At 45.0% G+C, this 17825-nt stretch overlaps 1 protein-coding gene across 2 annotated transcripts in view; it reads left to right on the top strand.

Moving 5' to 3' along the window:
- The window catches only part of casr (calcium-sensing receptor), a 212351-nt gene that overhangs the window by 51952 nt on the left and 142574 nt on the right, over positions 1-17825 (top strand). The window contains exon 2 of one of the 2 annotated variants that reach the window (XM_072513723.1): positions 3616-3823. The exons of the other annotated variant lie outside the window; for it this stretch is intronic. The gene's annotated coding sequence lies outside the window, so the exon portion shown is untranslated. The remainder of the gene's footprint in view (positions 1-3615; positions 3824-17825) is intronic. 2 annotated transcript variants of the gene reach the window in all.

The following is a 17825-nucleotide window of genomic DNA, read 5'->3' as shown; positions in this document are numbered from 1 at the left end:
TGTTTGGGGAGGCTGGTATGGGAATTGTCCCTGCGCTGCTGGTCTTGTTCTGCAATACAAGCCAGCTGTTTAGCCCACTGTGCTAAACCATCCCCAGGTAGGATGCTCTTTCCAAAGGCTGGTGCAGACTTGATGGGCTGAATGGCCTGCTTCTGCACTGTAAATTCTATGATTACAGGATACTGTGTGGCCTGGATAAAGTGGGCATGGAGAGGATGTTTCCACTTGTGGGAAAAACTAGAACCAGAGGACACAATCTCAGACTAAAGGGACGATCTTTTAAGATAGAGATGAGGAGGAATTTCTTCAACCAGAGGGTGGTGAATCTGTGGAACTCTTTGCCACAGAAGGCTGTGGAGGCAAAATCACTGAGTGTCTTTAAGACAGAGATAGATAGGTTTTTGACTAATAAGGGGATCAGGGGTTATGGGGAGAAGGCAGGAGAATGGGGATGAGAAAAATATCAGCCATGATTGAATGTCGGAGCAGACCCGATGGGCCGAGTGGCCTAATTCTGCTCCTATATCTTATGGTCTTTCTGCACAACTCGCCACATGTTTTGCGGAAGCGGTGGTGGCCCGCCATTGGTCGGCAGCAGGATCGTCTGGTCTCGCCGTTGTTAACGGGATTTCCCGTTGAATGAGCCCCTCGCCACTGGGAAACCTGTGGTGGGTGTGCTGCCAGCGGGTCTGGAAGATCTCGCTGGCGTGAGCAGCCGGAAGATTACGGCCTCTGCTTCCACTGCCTTTCGAGATATGTAGTTCCAAAGACTCACTACCCTCTGAGAGGCTGTCATCTCTGTCTTAAATGGGTGACCCCTTATTTTTAAACAGTGACCACTAGTTCTTGATTCTCATACAGGGGGAAACATCCTCTCCACATCCACCCTGTTAAAACCCCTCAGGATCTTAAGGTTTCAATCAATTTGCCTCTTACTTTTCTAAGCTCCAGTGGATACAAGTCCAGCATTTCCTCATAAGACAATCTGCCCTCTCTTGGTATTAATTTAGTAATGCTTCACTGAACGTCTATTGCATTTACATCCTTCCTTAAATAAGGAGACCAATACTGTAAACAGTGCTCCAAATGTGGTCTCATCAATGTCCTGTAGAACTGAAGCATAATCTCTCTACTTTTACGTTCAATTCCCTTTGGAATAAACAATAACATTATATTCGATGTCCTAATTAATTGCAGTTCATGCATACTAACCACTAGGACACTCGGACCCCTCTGAATCACAAAGCTATGCAATTTCTCACTATTTAGATAATATGCTACTTTTTTATTCTTTCTGCCAAAATGGACAATTTCACATTTTCCCATATTTTACTATTATCACTATTTCTTACACGTTCCTGTTCTGACACTTGACCCACTTGACTCAACTCTTTTACCAGACAAAGATCCAGCAATGCCTTCTTCCGTGTTGATTTGAAAACATACTTATCACAAAAATGATCCTTAATGCACTTCAGCACGTCAGAAACTCTTCTCCTCTCTGCCTTTCACACTATTACTATCAAAATCTACATTAAGATAATTAAAGGCCCCCATTATCGCTATGCTATAGTTTTTGCACTTCCATGTAATTTCTCAACATATTTGCCTCTCTACATCTTCCCTAATAGTTGGTAGCCTATTGAATTTGCACAGCTATGTAATGGTACCGTTACTGTTTCTTAACTATAACCAAAGAGATTCAGTACTTGGCCCCTCCAAGACATTCTCCCTCGCCAGAATTTCAGTTTCACTGATCAAAGGCTTCCCAACCTGTCAGTTTCACTGAAGAGAGATTCTCAGAATGCAATCACCTGATTGACCCTAGTGAATTGCTGACAGTGCAGGCCTGCTGGCTGTTAAATCCAGAATGCAAAGTTAAAGAAACACTCAATCAACTCTTTGCCTAATCTAAACTTTCCAACAGCTCCAAGGAGGTTCCCTGCGCGCCTTCAAACCCACCTAACTGAAACCCAGAAGAAGAATGGACGATGCCGGGATCCTGACCTGTCGTCACTTTGAGGGGATTTATATCCCCTCCTACACCCAATCCCACTTCCCTTGGCAATCAAAACTCTACTCCTGTTATAACCTTCACAAGTTGGACTGGATCTTACCAGCCCTCTGAAGACACTCTGGAAGGAGTGGGCGGTGGGGTGGGATGGGGGTGGTGCGGGGGGTGGGGTGGGGTGGGTAGGTAAAATAGTGACGGAAGGCACCAGGATGGAAGCATGACATCTTATCCGCTCAACAACATATTCCCACAAGTAGGAACAGCAGCAGTGCAGCCATCCACCAACTGACCAATTCATTCAATTAATTAGTACCCACTTTGCACCCGCTACTGGTATTTTACTAGCGCCGAGACAGGCTGTAACTGCATGAAAAAACTTCCAGACATTTCAAAGTGGCCTGAGTTGGGGGGGGGAGAGGTGCGGTGGTGGTGGTGGTGGGGGGGGGGGGTTAAGTCCATTCTATGGCCTACAGAGGGGCTGCCCCATTGACAATGGCGGCCTTGGTGACCATGTCAATGCTGTTGGAGTGTTCACCTCTCAGATCGCCAAGGCCTGCCCACCTCAGCCTGGCACATTGAAAAACATGCTTACCTGTCCTCTGTTCTTTTCCCTGTAGCCTTTGCAATGGTCAGCTCTCTCAGTTGCTCTACCAAGCTGCCAACTCTCTGATTGGGCCAGTTGTTCTAAGAGCCAATCTTTAATTGGACGGTGGTCCCAGTGTTGGCCTCTGAATTTGCTGCCCACAATAAAAGCCCCATCTAGGTGTCCCGCTAACTGCCCGTGCAGACTCAGGATACCCTTTCAGCAAAATTCTGGCTAATGTTTCAAAATTTGCAGTTTCATACATATTTTGCTTGTGTCACAGCTGGATGCACACAACCTTTCTAGTAGTGAAGTGACTCATTAGCTGCTTGAGAAATAAAGGAATCATTATTCACGGTAGCCAGTGCAGACTCGATGGACCGAATGGCCTCCTTCTGCACTGTAAATTATTTTTAAAAATTCTATGATTATTATAGATGTGTCATGATTGGTTGATACTTTTCCACTGTCACAAATGGACCTGTGTTTTCAGGAAATACGCATGTCAAACCTATGTGCTCCAAACAACAACAAATTGCATTTATATCGCAACTTTAATATAGGAAAATGTCCCACGGCACTTCACAAGAGTGTAATCAGACACACACGGAATCCATTTTGCAAAGATTTTATCTGCTGGAAATAATACAGAATTCCTGCATCCTCTCCCAATTCACTAACTGATAGAAAATGTCAGACTTACAAATATAAGCGTTTGGCCAAAAACAACAAATCATGTTTACTAAGAAGTAAGATTAAAACAAAGTCCAAAATAAAGTGCAGGTTATAATTAGATGACAATACATCATGAAACTCACGTTCCAGAACAATAAAAGTCAACTTTAATGGTTCCTGCCGTGCTTTAAGGAGCTCAGATCACCAGTGCTTGATGAAAAGCTCTTATGTGACAAATGAACTCCATGGGTTTCTTCATTGCTTTTGCACCTGTGGTAATTTAGCAAGACGGAAACCAAAACAAGTGATACTATCCTGGGCTAAGTTGTTCTCTTTCCCTTAGATATAAAGCTGCAGGGGGCAGCAGAGCAGCGACGCTGATTGGCTGTTGCGGGGAGTGATTTGCCTCAGGTGCAGTCACTGCAACTAGAAGGAGCTCTCAGTGGGGATAGTCTGCGGGGACAAGTTGAGGCAAGTATCCTGCAGAGGGCGGCAGAGCGGCGACGCTAATTGGCTGTTGCGGGAAGTGAATTGTGGAAAGCTGCTGTCGGGTGAGTTTCTAGAACTAATATATTTCAGGCAGTGGCTAAACCCGAGACACTACACAGGTAGTGTCTCCCAGCCATCCTCCTCCTTTAACCAAAAAAAAAAGACTGTGTGGTGAGTTGGTGAGGTAAGCTTTTCTTTCCTTTTCCTCTCTCCGCCCTTCCACCACCTCTAACCTGCGGGGAGTGTGAAAATCAGGTAAGCTTTTTTTTTCTCTCTGTAATTGTCAAGTGGATAAATGGAAGGAATAGCAGAGAGGGCAGTGCAATGTTCCTCCTGCAGGATGTTCGAGGTGAGGGACACCGTCAGCGGCCCTGCTGAGTTCACCTGTGGGAAGTGCACCCATCTCCAGCTCCTCAAAGACCGTGTTAGGGAACTGGAGCTGGAGCTGGATGAACTGAGGATCATTAGGGAGGCAGAGTCGGTTATAGATAGAAGCTACAGGGATGTAGTTACTCCTAAGAATGAAGATAGCTGGGTGATGTTTAAAAGGAGGGAGAAGAAGCAGTCAGTGCAAGGATCCCCTGCGGTTGTTCCCCTCAATAACAGATATACCGTTGTGGATACTGTTGGGGGGGACCTACCAGAGGTAAGCCACGGTGACCAGGTCTCTGGCACTGAGTCTGTCCCTGTGGCTCAGAAGGGAAGGGGGAAGAGCAGGAAAGCATTAGTTATTGGAGACTCTATAGTTAGAGGTACAGATAAGCGGTTCTGTGGCAAAGATAGAGGCTCACGGTTGGTGTGTTGTCTCCCGGGTGCCAAGGTCCGTGACGTCTCTGATCATGTTTTCAAGATCCTTAAGGGGAGGGGGAGCATCGGTACCAATGACATAGGTAGGAAAAGGGACGGGGAATTCAGGGAGCTAGGGTGGAAGCTGAGAGCCAGGACAGACCGTGTTGTCATCTCTGGTTTGCTGCCAGTACCACGTGCTAGCAGGTGATGAACAGGGAGAGAGTGCAGTTAAACACATGGCTACAGGGATGGTGTAGGAGGGAGGATTTCAGTTACTTGGATAATTGGAGCACATTCTGGGGAAGGTGGGACCTGTACAAACAGGACAGGTTACACCTGAACCAGAGAGGCACCAATGTCCTGGGAGGTAAATTTGTGAAAGCTCTTCGGGGGGGGGGTTTAAACTAATTTGGCAGGGGGGTGGGAAACTGATTTGTAGTCCCGGGGATAGCATTGCTGGAGTTCAAGAAGTTGAGGGTAGTGCAGTACTGAGGAAGGTACCAAGGTCACAAGAGTGGACCTGCAGGCATGAAGGTGGTTTGAAGTGTGTCTACTTCAATGCGAGGAGCATCAGGAATAAGGTTGGTGAGCTTGAAGCATGGATTGGTACCTGGGACTACGATGTTGTGGCCATTACGGAGACGTGGATAGAACTGGGGCAGGAATGGTTGTTGGAGGTTCCGGGGTTTAGATATTTCAGTAAGATTAGGGAAGGTGGTAAAAGAGGTGGAGGAGTAGCATTGTTAATCAAGGACAGTATAATGGCTGCAGAAAGGCAGTTTGAGGAGGATTTGTCTACGGAGGTAGTGTGGGCTGGTTAGAAATAGGAAAGGAGCGGTCACTTTGTTAGGAGTTTTCTATAGGCCCCCAAACAGTAACAGAGATGTGGAGGAAAAGATTGCAATGCAGATTTTGGATAGGTACGGTAGTCACAGGGTAGTTGTCATGGCTGACTTTAACTTTCCAAATGTTGATTGGAACCGCTATAATTCGAATAGTTTGGATGGGGCTGTTTTTATCCAGTGTGTGCAGGAGGGTTTCCTCACACAATATGTGGATAGACCGACAAGAGGCGGGGCCACATTGGATTTGGTACTGGATTTGGAACTGGGTAATGAACCGGGCCAAGAGTTAGATTTGGTTGTGGGAGAGCACTTTGGAGATAGTGACCACAATTCGGTGACTTTCACTAAAGCAATGGAGAGGGATAGGAACATACAGCAGGGCAAGGTTTATATCTGGGGGAAGGGTAATTACGATGCGATCAGGCAGGAATTGTGGAGCATAAGATAGAAACAGGAACTGTCAGGGATAGGCACAATTGAGATGTGGAGCTTGTTCAAGGAGCAAATACTCGTGACCTTGATATGTAAGTCCCTGTCAGGCAGGGAGGAAATGGTCGAGTGAGGGAACCATGGTTTACAAAAGAGGTTGAATGTCTTGTCAAGAGGAAGAAGGGGGCTTATGTAAGGATGAGAAAACAAGGTTCAGTTAGGGCACTTGAGGGATACAAGAGAGCCAGGAAGGAGCTGAAGAAAGGGCTTAGGAGAGCCAGGAGGGAGCATGAGAAGTCCTTGACGGGTAGGATCAAGGAAAACCCCAAGGCTTTTTACACTTATGTGAAGAATAAAACAATGACCAAGGTGAAGTTAGGGCCGGTCAAGGACAGTAGTGGGAACGTGTGCATGGAGTCTGAAGATATAGGAGAGACCCTAAATTAATACTTTTCTTCAGTGTTCACAAAGGAGAGGCACCATGTTGTTGAGGAGGAGAGTGCGATACAGGCTCGTAGGCTGGAGGAGGTAAATATTCGGAAGGAAGATGTGTTAGAAATTTTGAGAAGCCTGAGAATAGATAAGTCCCCTGGGCCTGATGGGATATATCCTAGGATTCTTTGGGAGGCGAGGGATGAGATTGCAGTGCCTTTGGCTTTGATCTTTATGTCCTCATTGTCTACAGGAATAGTGCCAGAAGACTGGAGAGAGGCGGATGTTGTCCCCTTGTTCAAGAAAGGGAATAGGTATAACCCTGGGAATTATAGGCCGGTCATAGGTAAATTATTGGAAAGGGTCCTGAGGGATAGGATTTATGATCATTTGGAAAGATACAGCTTAATCCAGGATAGTCAGCATGGATTTGTGAGGGGTAAGTCTTGCCTCACAAGTTTGATTGTATTCTTTGAGGAGGTAACTAAGTACATAGATGAAGGTAGAGCAGTTGATGTCGTATACGTGGATTTTAGTAAGGCGTTTGATAAGGTGCATGCAGAAAGTAAGGAGGCATGGCATAGAGGGAAATTTGGCCGATGGATCAGTAACTGGCTATCACATAGAAGACAGAGGGTGGTGGTAGATGGTAAATTTTCATCCGGGAGCCCAGTCACCAGCGGTGTACCACAGGGATCAGTGCTTGGTCCTCTGCTATTTGTGATTTTTATCAATGACTTGGATGATGGAGTTGAAGGTTGGGTTAGTAAATTTGCTGATGACACCAAGATTGATGGATCAGTGGATAATGTGGAGGGTTGTTGTAGGCTGCAAAGAGACATTGATAGGATGCAGAGCTGGGCTGAAAAGTGGCAGATGGAGTTTAACCCTGATAAGTGTGAGGTGATTCATTTTGGTAGGACACATTTGAATGCGGATTACAGGGTTAACAGCAGGGTTCTGAAGAGTGTGGAGGAGCAAAGAGATCTCGGAGTTCATGTCCATAGATCTCTGAAAGTTGCCACCCAAGTGGATAGAGCCGTAAAGAAAGCCTATAGTGTGTTCGCATTTATTAACAGGGGGATTGAGTTTAAGAGCCGTGAGATTATGCTGCAACTGTACAAGACCTTGGTTAGACCACATTTGGAGTATTGTGTGCAGTTCTGGTCACCTCATTATAGGAAGTATGTGGAAGCATTGGAAAGGGTGCAAAGGAGATTAACCAGGATGCTGCCTGGATTGGAGGGTAGGTCTTATGAGGAAAGTTTGAGGGAGTTGGGGCTTTTCTCATTGGAGCGAAGGAGGATGAGAGATGACTTAATTGAGGTGTATGAGATGATGAGAGGGATAGATAGAGTGGACGTTCAGCTACGGTTTCCTCGGGTGGATGTAGCTGTTACAAGGGGGCATAACTATAAAGTTCATGGTGGAAGATATAGGAGGGATGTCAGAGGTAGGTTCTTTACTCAGAGAGTGGTTGGGGCGTGGAACGCACTCCCAGCTATGGTAGTGGAGTTAGACACTTTGGAACTTTCAAGCAGTTATTGGATAGGCATGTGGAGTGCACTAGAATGATTGGGGGTAGGTTGATTTGATCTTAGTTTCAGACTAGTTTGGCACAACATCGTGGGCCGAAGGGCCTGTACTGTGCTGTACAGTTCTATGTTCTAAATCAGAAAGGATTATTTCACAGTGAGTCAAATCTATCAATGTAGGCTTCACAGCTGAGAAAGTTCCTGATTCAATTTCCAAAACCGGGTAAAACAAAATGTACTTTCAGAATGGATGATAGTTTTTCAGCCATTAGTGTTTAAACGACAAGTGTTGCGATGTCCAAATCCAGGGAAAACACAGTTCTGTAAAAACATGTATCACCAAGTGTTATCTTATGTGGGTCAAAGTGTTTCTTCACATGGCGCTTAGAGACAGTTAAATAACTTTTGACTATTAAACCACAAATAAAAGCCATGCATTCAGCTGGTTGAGTTGCTTCATAGTCCAGCTGGCAGCAGAAAGAAATACAAAGACATTTGGAAATGTGTGACGCAGGCTACACTCCGCCTCCATCAAAAGATTTGAAATACAATGTGGTGATTTTCCACACTGACTCATGGACTGGCTCGGTGCAGGATGGGTCTCTGTTTCTTTTTTCAAATTGCAGTCAACCTCTATGTTTAATTTTCTCTATTATAACTTACGCCTTATGTGATGCACCTTTCAAGTTAAACCCTTCCAAACTGTCCCTCCAACGTTACAATAATTTTTTGACCAGCAAACTTTCAGAAACAAAGGATAGCTGTGCAAGGTGGATATATCACCCATGACTTTGAACTAGCGGTTTGTGTGCTTGACCTACCATCGTGAGGTGAAGCACCTCTGGAATCAGAATCCCGAAAGGTAAGTTATCTTATCCATCTTGTATCATCTATAATGGGAGGAGACCCATGAGCCAAAGACAGTTTCAACTAGTTATATTCTTCTGATGCTCTTGAATTCAACTGTCTTTTGCACTGTTTCTGCTGCTGTGTTCTTGGTTGGAGATCCTTTACTTTTCATCCACCAGTAGTTTTGAGAACAATATCAGCTTCATAATTTTCCCTTTTTATCGAATATGCGTTGAATCTTAAAATGCTGTGTTCTCAATTATAGCTATTATCTTCTGGAGGCTAAGTTTAATTTGCTAATGTACATAAAGCGGTTGCACAGAGTGCCCGTGCGAATAGCATAGCAAAAATAGAATGGAAAAGTCTGGAATGAATGACAAACTAAGAAGTAGATGTAAATAATGTAAATATAAATATTCTTGACTAAGATATGGCAGAGCAACTTGTGTGTCTGGAGTGGAGTATATGGGAATTGTGGACACTGAGACTGTTCAGAGAGAACGTGTCTGCATTAGAGGTCCCTGTCTCAAATCTCTCTGGCTCTAAGTCGTTGGCCAGGCTATTATGGAGGCACACGTCCGGATGTCATCGCGCACCAGCATAATATTTCTGTCAGTGGACACACAGGAGAGTTTGAAGCGCTCCAGCTGACAACCAAAGAGGCAATTTAGCCCAAAGGGGCCAATTGAATGCAATTTTACACAAAATTTTACAATTTTGGCAACCATAAAGTGTCTGCTTTTATGGTTGCCGAGCGGGCCAATTGGCCTGGCGGCCTTTGCACTTTAGCTGCAACCTCGATCCAGGGTGGGGTGAAGTGTCAGGGCTGAAATAAAATTTAAAAACCTATCTGAGGACTGAATGTGTGTTAGAGTGTGCTGCCTGGAGACAATCATTATGGCATTTTTCCATCACAATTTGTTTTATTACAGTTCCCTTAGGCAGCTCAGCAGCAGCTGTCGTGCTGGGAGAGCACATTAGGAATGCGAGCCCGCACCCTCCCATTTCTCAATATCTCTCCTCCCAATGTGCCCGGCAGCTCTGAGCCTTTCTCAGGGCGCCTTTCATGCTGGATGACCGTTAATTGACTATCCAGCGTGGAACCACATTCCGGAGCCGCTTGGAAACAGGCCTCGCGACCACCGAATCTGCGCATCTAACAGGCAAAATATTCAGGACATTGATTCATTTTGGCCCTTATTGCCAGGAGATTGGATTGCAAGAATAGATAAGCCTTGCTACAGTCGTACTGGGTTTTGATGAGACCACATCTGGAGTAATGTGTGCAATTTTGGTCTGCACAATTATTGAAGGGTATACTTGCATCGGAGGAAGCACAGTGAAGGTTCACTATATCTGTCCCTGAAATGAGGGAGTTGTCCTATGTTGAGAGGCTAAGAAAATTGGGCTTATATTCCCTGGAGTTTACAATTCTGAGGGGGCTGTGAGGTTGTTTCCACTGGAGAGGGAGTCGAAAGCACAGGGGCACAGTCTCAGGATACGAGGCTGATCATTTAGGACTGAAATGAGGGGAAATTACTTCAAAGGGTTGTGAATCTTTGGAATTCTCTACCCCAGAGTGTTATGGGTGTTCCATCATTGAATACATTTAAGACAGGGATAAGCCAATTTTTGGTCTCTCAGGGAGTTAAGAGATATGGGAAATGGGCAGGAAAATGGGGTTAAAGCTCAAGAGCAGTCAAGGGAGCCGTATCAGCCTCCCTGAACAGGCGCCGGAATGTGGCGACTAGGGGCTTTTCACAGTAACTTCATTTGAAGCCTACTTGTGACAATAAGCGATTTTCATTCATTTCATTCATTTTGAATTGAAAATGAAATGAATGAAATGAAAATCGCTTATTGTCACAAGTAGGCTTCAATGAGGTTACTGTGAAAATCCCCTAGTCGCCACATTCCGGCGCCTGTTTGGGGAGGCCAGTATGGGAATTGAACCCGTGCTGCTGGCCTTGTTCTGCATTACAAGCCAGCTGTTTAGGCCACTGTTCTAAACCAGCCCCTACTGTGCTAAACCAGCCAGCCTCTGGTTTGAATGGCAGGGCAGGCTCAACGGGCCATATGGTCTACTCCTGCCTCTATTTCTTGTGTTCTTGTCTGCTGGAGGGTGAGTTGAAGACACTTCGACACATAAGGGAGGTGAAAGTAGTGTCTGAGCATTTTGGTCCATATTTCGCTCCTACCTTGCAGAGAGGTGCAGGTTCAGAAGAGGGATGGTGTGACCAATAGTGTGCAGAGTAAGAACAGTAGAGTGAGGTAGAAAACTAGGATCATCAGAAATTGATCGAATCCATATGTGCAATGTACATGCTGTCTGTGAGGGTAAGGTTAAAAGAGGAAAGACAACCAAAAGGTGAGTTATAGAAACTTGGAGCAGAAGATTGTTAAAGTAGGAAAGAGGAAGAGAAGCAGGCAGTGGGGAAATGCAATGTGGGTGATTGTAGGGGATTCAATAATTTTAAGATAGTTAGCATTCTTTGTAAACAGGATCGAGAGACCCACGTGATATTGGAATGTAAGCCTTGATTTTGGTTCTCAAGCCCTCGAGTGGGACATGATCTGTCTGATTCTAAGGTGTGCTACCAATGGAACAACATCTGACACAGTGCTCTAAAAAGGGAGCATGAAAGGAAGCTGCAAAATGAACACAAAACCTTTGACAATTAAATCGATCAGGAGTTTTGTGGTCCCCTTAAAAACTCACATGGGTGTTACTGTCAGTGAAAATAGGGAAATAGTGGCTATGTTGAGTATTAACTTTGCATCAATATTACAGTAGAGGAAGAGGTCAGCATGACAGACATCAAAAGGAAATCATTACATCAGGGCCAAAGACTCACCAAAATTAACGTGAGAAAAACTAGAGCGATGAGAAAATAATGGCATTAAAAAGTGTGACAAAATACCAAGACAAAATGGCTTACATCGCGGAGAACTAAAGGAAGTAGGTGAGAACATTGCAACTGTCCTAACAATATTATTCTAAAGTTATTTTGTTCCAGGACCTATTCCTTTAGATTGGAAATTGGGTATGTCACTCTGCTATTTAAGAGAGGTGAAAAAGGGAAACGAGGAATTATAGGCCAGTTAGCCTAACATCTGTTGTCAGGAAATTGCTCTAGTCTGTAATTAAGGACAGGGTGTCTGAACATTTTGAAACTTTCAGCTGATCAGAAAGAGCCAGTATGTACTAGCTTTAAAGGCAATGTTGGGTAATTACTTTGCATCAGTATTACAGTAGAGGAAGCAGTCAGTATGCCAGACATCCTAAGGAAACCAGTAGATCAGGGTCAAAGACTCACCAAAACAAACGCGAGACAAATTAGAGTGATGAGAAAATAAGGGCATTAAAAAGTGTGACAAGTCCCCTGGACTTGATCCCCACGAATTTGATCGATTTTTAAAAGCGGTGACTCTAATAGCGGAAAGGGAAATATCTGTGAATATTATTTATTGGGACTTTGATAAAATCCCTCATTAGAGACAGCAGCCTAAAGTTGAAGTTCTTAGAATTGAAGGCAAATTATTGGCCTGGTAAGAAAACTGGCTGTCAGAAAGTAGGGCGGTGCTGGGCAGGTACTCTAATTGGCAGAATGTGACTAGTGGGGCTTAATGTTTAGTCCCCCACCAGACCAGGAGGAAAGTTGAGTTGGCAAGAAAAATAGCACCACCAGCCTCCATCTCTCTCCCGGGGTAATTTCCCAGAGGCAGGATGAGGGCAAGAGGGCTGCTGTGGGTAACAGGTTAACTAATTAATGGTCTATTGTGGCATGCTAGTAATGGAGGCTGACTGGGGTTTTCCAGTCAGGCACTAGGGTCCCAAGGGCCTATGTAGTTTGCCCTCTGGCCATTAATTGGCTTCTTCCAGGAAATCACATTGAGTGATTGTTTTCCACACAGTTCAAGCTTCTGATCCCCCAATTGAGCCTGACCGTAGGGTCCAGGTGCCCTCAGGGAAGTCCTGCTCTTAGTGTCCTGCACAAAGCTGCCTAATTGGGGCCTCAACTATTCACCATATTTATTGACCACTTTCATAGTGGGAAAACAGCCATATCCAAATTTGGCAATTACACAAATATAGGAAGCATTGTAAGCAGTGTCGATGGCATATAACAATACAAAGAGATTTTGATAGGTTAAGTGAAAGATGGGCAAACCTTTAACAAACGCATTTCAATACAGGCAATTGTAAGGTCATCTATTTTGGAGGTAAAAAGGATAGAAGAGGCACTTTATGAATTTTGAAAAGCTTGAAACAGCGTAGATTCAAATAGACTTGGGGTTCAGGTATACAAATCATTAAAATGTCAAGAACAGGTACAAAGAATAATCAAAAAGGCTAATGGAATTCTGACCCTTGTATCTCGAAGATCAGAAAGCAGGAGGGTAGAAGTCATGCTTCCACTTTACAAAGCCCCAGTTATACTAGACCTGGAGACTATGGAGTTAGGTCACAGGTCAGCCGTGATCTAATTGAATGGTAGAACAGGTTCAATGGGCTAATTGGCCAACTCCTGTTCCTAAGGCCTATACTGTGTTTTTCATTCTCAGTGATGAGACAGGAAATCAATTTACTTGCTTCAGACCTTTTAATTTGGCTGTAGTGTTTTCCACTCTACTATATTTTAATTCAGCAGTATTTAATGTACCTTTATTACAATTAACTCATATACCAACTGCAAATAAACAATGTACACTGCACATCTAGGCACATAGGTTGTCCGCTCCCTGCTGGTGACTCTCCTCATAGGGCTGCAAATGGGCTGTCCAATTTTTATTAAGAAGAAAAGAAAAATAGTGACCGTCCTGTAAATATAAATGGGAAACAGAAAATTGTATCAATGTACAATAGGTTGTTCAATAGCTAAACACATAGGCAAGAATCGTTAAAGTTAGTTTTTATTGGAAATTTAGAAAACATTATTTTTTTGAGCTCTATTATAGCACCAAACTAAAATAGGAGAAAGCGGGGAGACTCAAAAGTCTGGATAAATCCAGAGAAAATTGTGTATAAAAGTTATTATTTATTTGGAATATTGCAACAAAAAAGGGAATTAAAATGTTGCTTTATTGATGAACGCAATGTTTGAGATTTTAAAACAGCTGTGAGGCACAGTAAAAGTGCACCACACAAAGTGTTTCTTCATGTTTCCTTCATTAAAACAGCAACAGGACTGCACAGCTTGAATCATGGGTTAAAGTACAACAAAGTCACTTGTGGTCTAATAAAAGACACACATTCTCTATTTCTTTTGCACTGAAAGTCAACACCAAATTTTAATGTCCCATTAAGATGGGTGTTTTAGGCGTGATTTTTCAGCAAGGTTGACCAGAACGAGATACAAGGAAAAATCCTCGGCCCAAATCTTTGTCCACAGGTCGGGTGTGCAGAGTCAGGTGAATTCCCGGCTCTACAAACTCAACCTTAGAAAATAACCACCTGCAGGTCAGATTTTCATTCTGAGGGTGTGGGGGATGGGCTGGATTGGAAATTGGGCCCATCATCCCCAGAACAAGTGTGGAGGCTGCCAGGTGCGGAGGCGAGTTGGATGGAAAGTCTGCCTTTGATCCGGCACTGAATTGTAATAATTGAAAAATAGAAAGAAATACAAAACAGCGTTCCAACTCTCACACTCCCTATACCCCATCCAACTATGCACTTCACCTATCCTCCATGGCCATTATACCCCATGCCAACCCATGCCCTTCTAACCAGTCCCTTGTCTATCCTATCTCATATGACAGCTCCTTGCCAGTTCTTCAGCAGCTGGACAGCTCTTTGACAGCTGGATGGTTTCTTGACAATTCTTAGACAGCTGGACAGTTCCAATGAGTTGTGCATAAATTATGTGCAGTCTTGTTCACTTTTAAAGGGTTTCATACCTCTCCCAAAAGTGTTCCGGGACCCTATCCAAAGGGGTACCTCACATCTCCCTGGCTATCCAAAGAAACCACCAAGGTCATACCTCCAATTATCCAGTTTAAATCTGCTCATTCCAGGTTTCACAGACCTAGCCTACCAAAATACCACTACAGTGGACTCAGCTGTTGGTTTAAATGCCTCTGCAAATCACGCATGCTTAAAACCAGGCCCTACTCCAGACCAGCCCCAGCGAAGATGGGAAATGTCGACCTTGGGGGCAGGACGTAGAATTTTTAGCCATTTCCAGGATTTTCACCACGACAGAGAGGCTCTCTATCACGGTGAAAATCTGAGCCTTAATCTATCTTTCAGATCCAGACTAGTAGCTCCTGTTTGTATTTTAGATTTCTTGTTATCTGTTCTTTCAGGCAGAATTCTATTAAATCCATATTCATCTTTTTCTCTGCCATCGTGAGTGCAAATGAGCTGAAGTGAAGCCCTTCACTGCACTGATGAATGTTTAGTTAAATATTCAACTATTCAAGAACTCATGTATTAGACATTTCCAAATTTGGGATGATGCGACTTACTAATGTGATAACAAAGTAATATAAATCAGACATGGTAAGGCGAAGGGGCTCTAATTAAGCAGCCACCAGACAGGGCAATTTTCTAATTGGTACAGGTATTTAACCTTCTGACCAGCACAGAACTATTTAATATTATTTTGAAAAGTTACCTTCATGTCCTGGTAACTGACGAATTCACCTGAGAAATGGTAAACTTTTATGAAATGTTGTATTAGAGCTTATGTTTGTTGGCATTATTTAATGACCGGATGACTAATTATGAATCGTACAGAAGTTAGACGCAGGTCCTGTCCTGGGCACTGATTTTAATTGAAAAAAAACCCAAATATATGCCAGCCCTGGATCCAGCCCAAAGTATATTAATCCTCTGTTCTCCACTTCCTCCCAACTCAAGTTGTCATCATGGCAAAAGATGTAGCCACTCACTCTCATGCACATTCTGTACCCTTGCTCCTTGATCATGCTGTATATGCATACATTGTACATTCACAGTCTGTTTTGCATATATACTTGGTACAGATACTCTGTATCTATATATTCACACCCAGGAGTGAATTTAAATACACTCACTGTATTTTTACAGAACCTGATGTTATTTATAGACTGCTCACATGCCCTTGTCCACATAGATTTCTATGTCAGACATGCATCCAAGTATCATTATTAAGTATAAACATAAACCTGTTTGCAATAGTTTGATTGTTAAACCCAGGATAAAGCACAAGATCAAATAGTCAACAAGGAAACTAGCCTGGAAATCAATATGCAGGTGAGTAATTGTGTGCAGATCTGTTTGGTTTAATTACGAGGTAACGCAGGCACTTTTGATTCATTCCCATTTGCTCATGTCACCCATGTGATACTTTCAGTACCAATCACCTTGTTACGCAGGTGAAATTTCTTCTTGGGCCTTTATTTGGTATCTGTGCCAATTCTGTAACATGGCCAGTAGATGGCGTAGGCTGCACCTACAAAATGTTCTAAATGTGGAGGGAAAATGAATGGGTAAATCCAGTAAATGCCAGCTGATCATGGGGTAAAAAGGAGGGCAGCTATGATGTGGTGCAGACATTATGGGCTGGATTCTGCGCAGCCCCGCGCCAAAATCGCGTTAGGCGGGAGGGCGGCGAATCGACTTTTCCGACGAAATTGGGCCCGGCGCCGCTCCGGCGATTCTCTTGGCCCTGAATACCCGTGTGTCCACGAATTACACTGGGCGGCTGGGGGGCCATTGCCAGAGGCCCTCCCAGCGATCCTCCGCTCCCAACCAGACGAGTTCCCAACGGCGGGAACGAATATGGTCTGGCCGATCGGGACTCTCGCGTGGCGGCTGGGGACTCAGCCTGGACTCAGTCCTCTGGTGGAGGGGCGGGGGATCGGCACTGGGGTGCCTTATGGGCGGCCGGGGCACAGATAGGGCCGGTCCGATGAAGGGGCGCATGGCCGATGGGTGGGATTTATATTATGGAGCTGCCTCCGCAGTCCGAGTCCGCCATTGCCCTCGGCGCGGTCGCTGGAAGCCGCCGACGTGCGCATGCGCGGACCTGGAACGGGAAGTGCGGGGGCCCGTATCTGCAGCCAAAGCTGTGTGAAGTTCCCCGGGTCCCTGCTAGCCCCCTGCAGGTAAGTGAATTGACTTTTATTTTTCTCAGGAAACTGGGGAGTGCAACACCAGCATTTTTACGCCGGCCTGGGGACATAGCCCTATTTCGGTAGAATCCAGCCCAATAATCTTTAGAAGATGAGGAGGGATTAGAAACTGAAGACCTGAACAGCTAGGGTGTTATAACCCGCAAGGGCCTCACTGGGTAGGGATGATCCACTACACTGCGGAGCTTGCAGAATACAAGCTCCCCCAGCAAGAGAGTGAGGGACCTTTAACACAGTTCACGACTTCCGGGTGCGGCGATGACCAGCTAAGCCGCACGTTTCGGCAGCTCCCGGTGGAACGGACTTTTGGGCTCTTAATAAGAGCCCCAACGGCAATTTTAACGGCTAAAAGCACTGTGCGGTAAACCAGAAGGGAATCCCCACTGGATACGGATGGAAAAAGGAGAGGAAAGTGGCCGGATTGCGGTGGATCCTTTAGAGCAGCGGCAAGGAAGGCAAGAAAAAACCAAGATGGCGTCGGAAGGTGGCAGTTTAATATGGGGCCCTGAACAACACGAGTTTTTGAAACGCTGCGTGGAAGAGCTGAAAAAGGAGATGAAGAAGGAGCTGTTGGCCCCGATATTACAGGCGATCGAAGGGCTAAAGGATGAGCAAAAGACCCAGGAGCGGGAGCTTCGGGTCGTGAAGGCAAAGGCTGCCGAGAACGAGGACGATATACAGGGCCTGGTGGTGAAGACGGAGATGCACGAGGCACACCATAAACGATGTGTGGAAAGATTGGAGGTGCTGGAGAATAACGCGAGGAGGAATAATTTAAGGATTCTTGGTCTTCCTGAAGGTGCAGAAGGAACAGACGTCGGGGCATATGTGAGCACGATGCTGCACTCGTTAATGGGAGCGGAGGCCCCGGCGGGTCCGCTGGAGGTGGAGGGAGCATACCGAGTGATGGCGCGAGGACCGAGAGCAGGAGAAATTCCTAGAGCCATAGTGGTGAGATTTCTCCATTTTAAGGACAAAGAGATGGTCCTTAGATGGGCAAAGAAAACTCGGAGCAGTAGGTGGGAGAACGCGGTGATCCGCGTATATCAAGACTGGAGTGCGGAGGT

Source organism: Scyliorhinus torazame, chromosome 8 (assembly GCF_047496885.1).
Source record: "Scyliorhinus torazame isolate Kashiwa2021f chromosome 8, sScyTor2.1, whole genome shotgun sequence".
Taxonomy (NCBI): domain Eukaryota; kingdom Metazoa; phylum Chordata; class Chondrichthyes; order Carcharhiniformes; family Scyliorhinidae; genus Scyliorhinus; species Scyliorhinus torazame.
The sequence above is the reverse complement of the archived record's forward strand: the minus strand, read 5'-3'. Positions and strand labels throughout refer to the sequence as shown.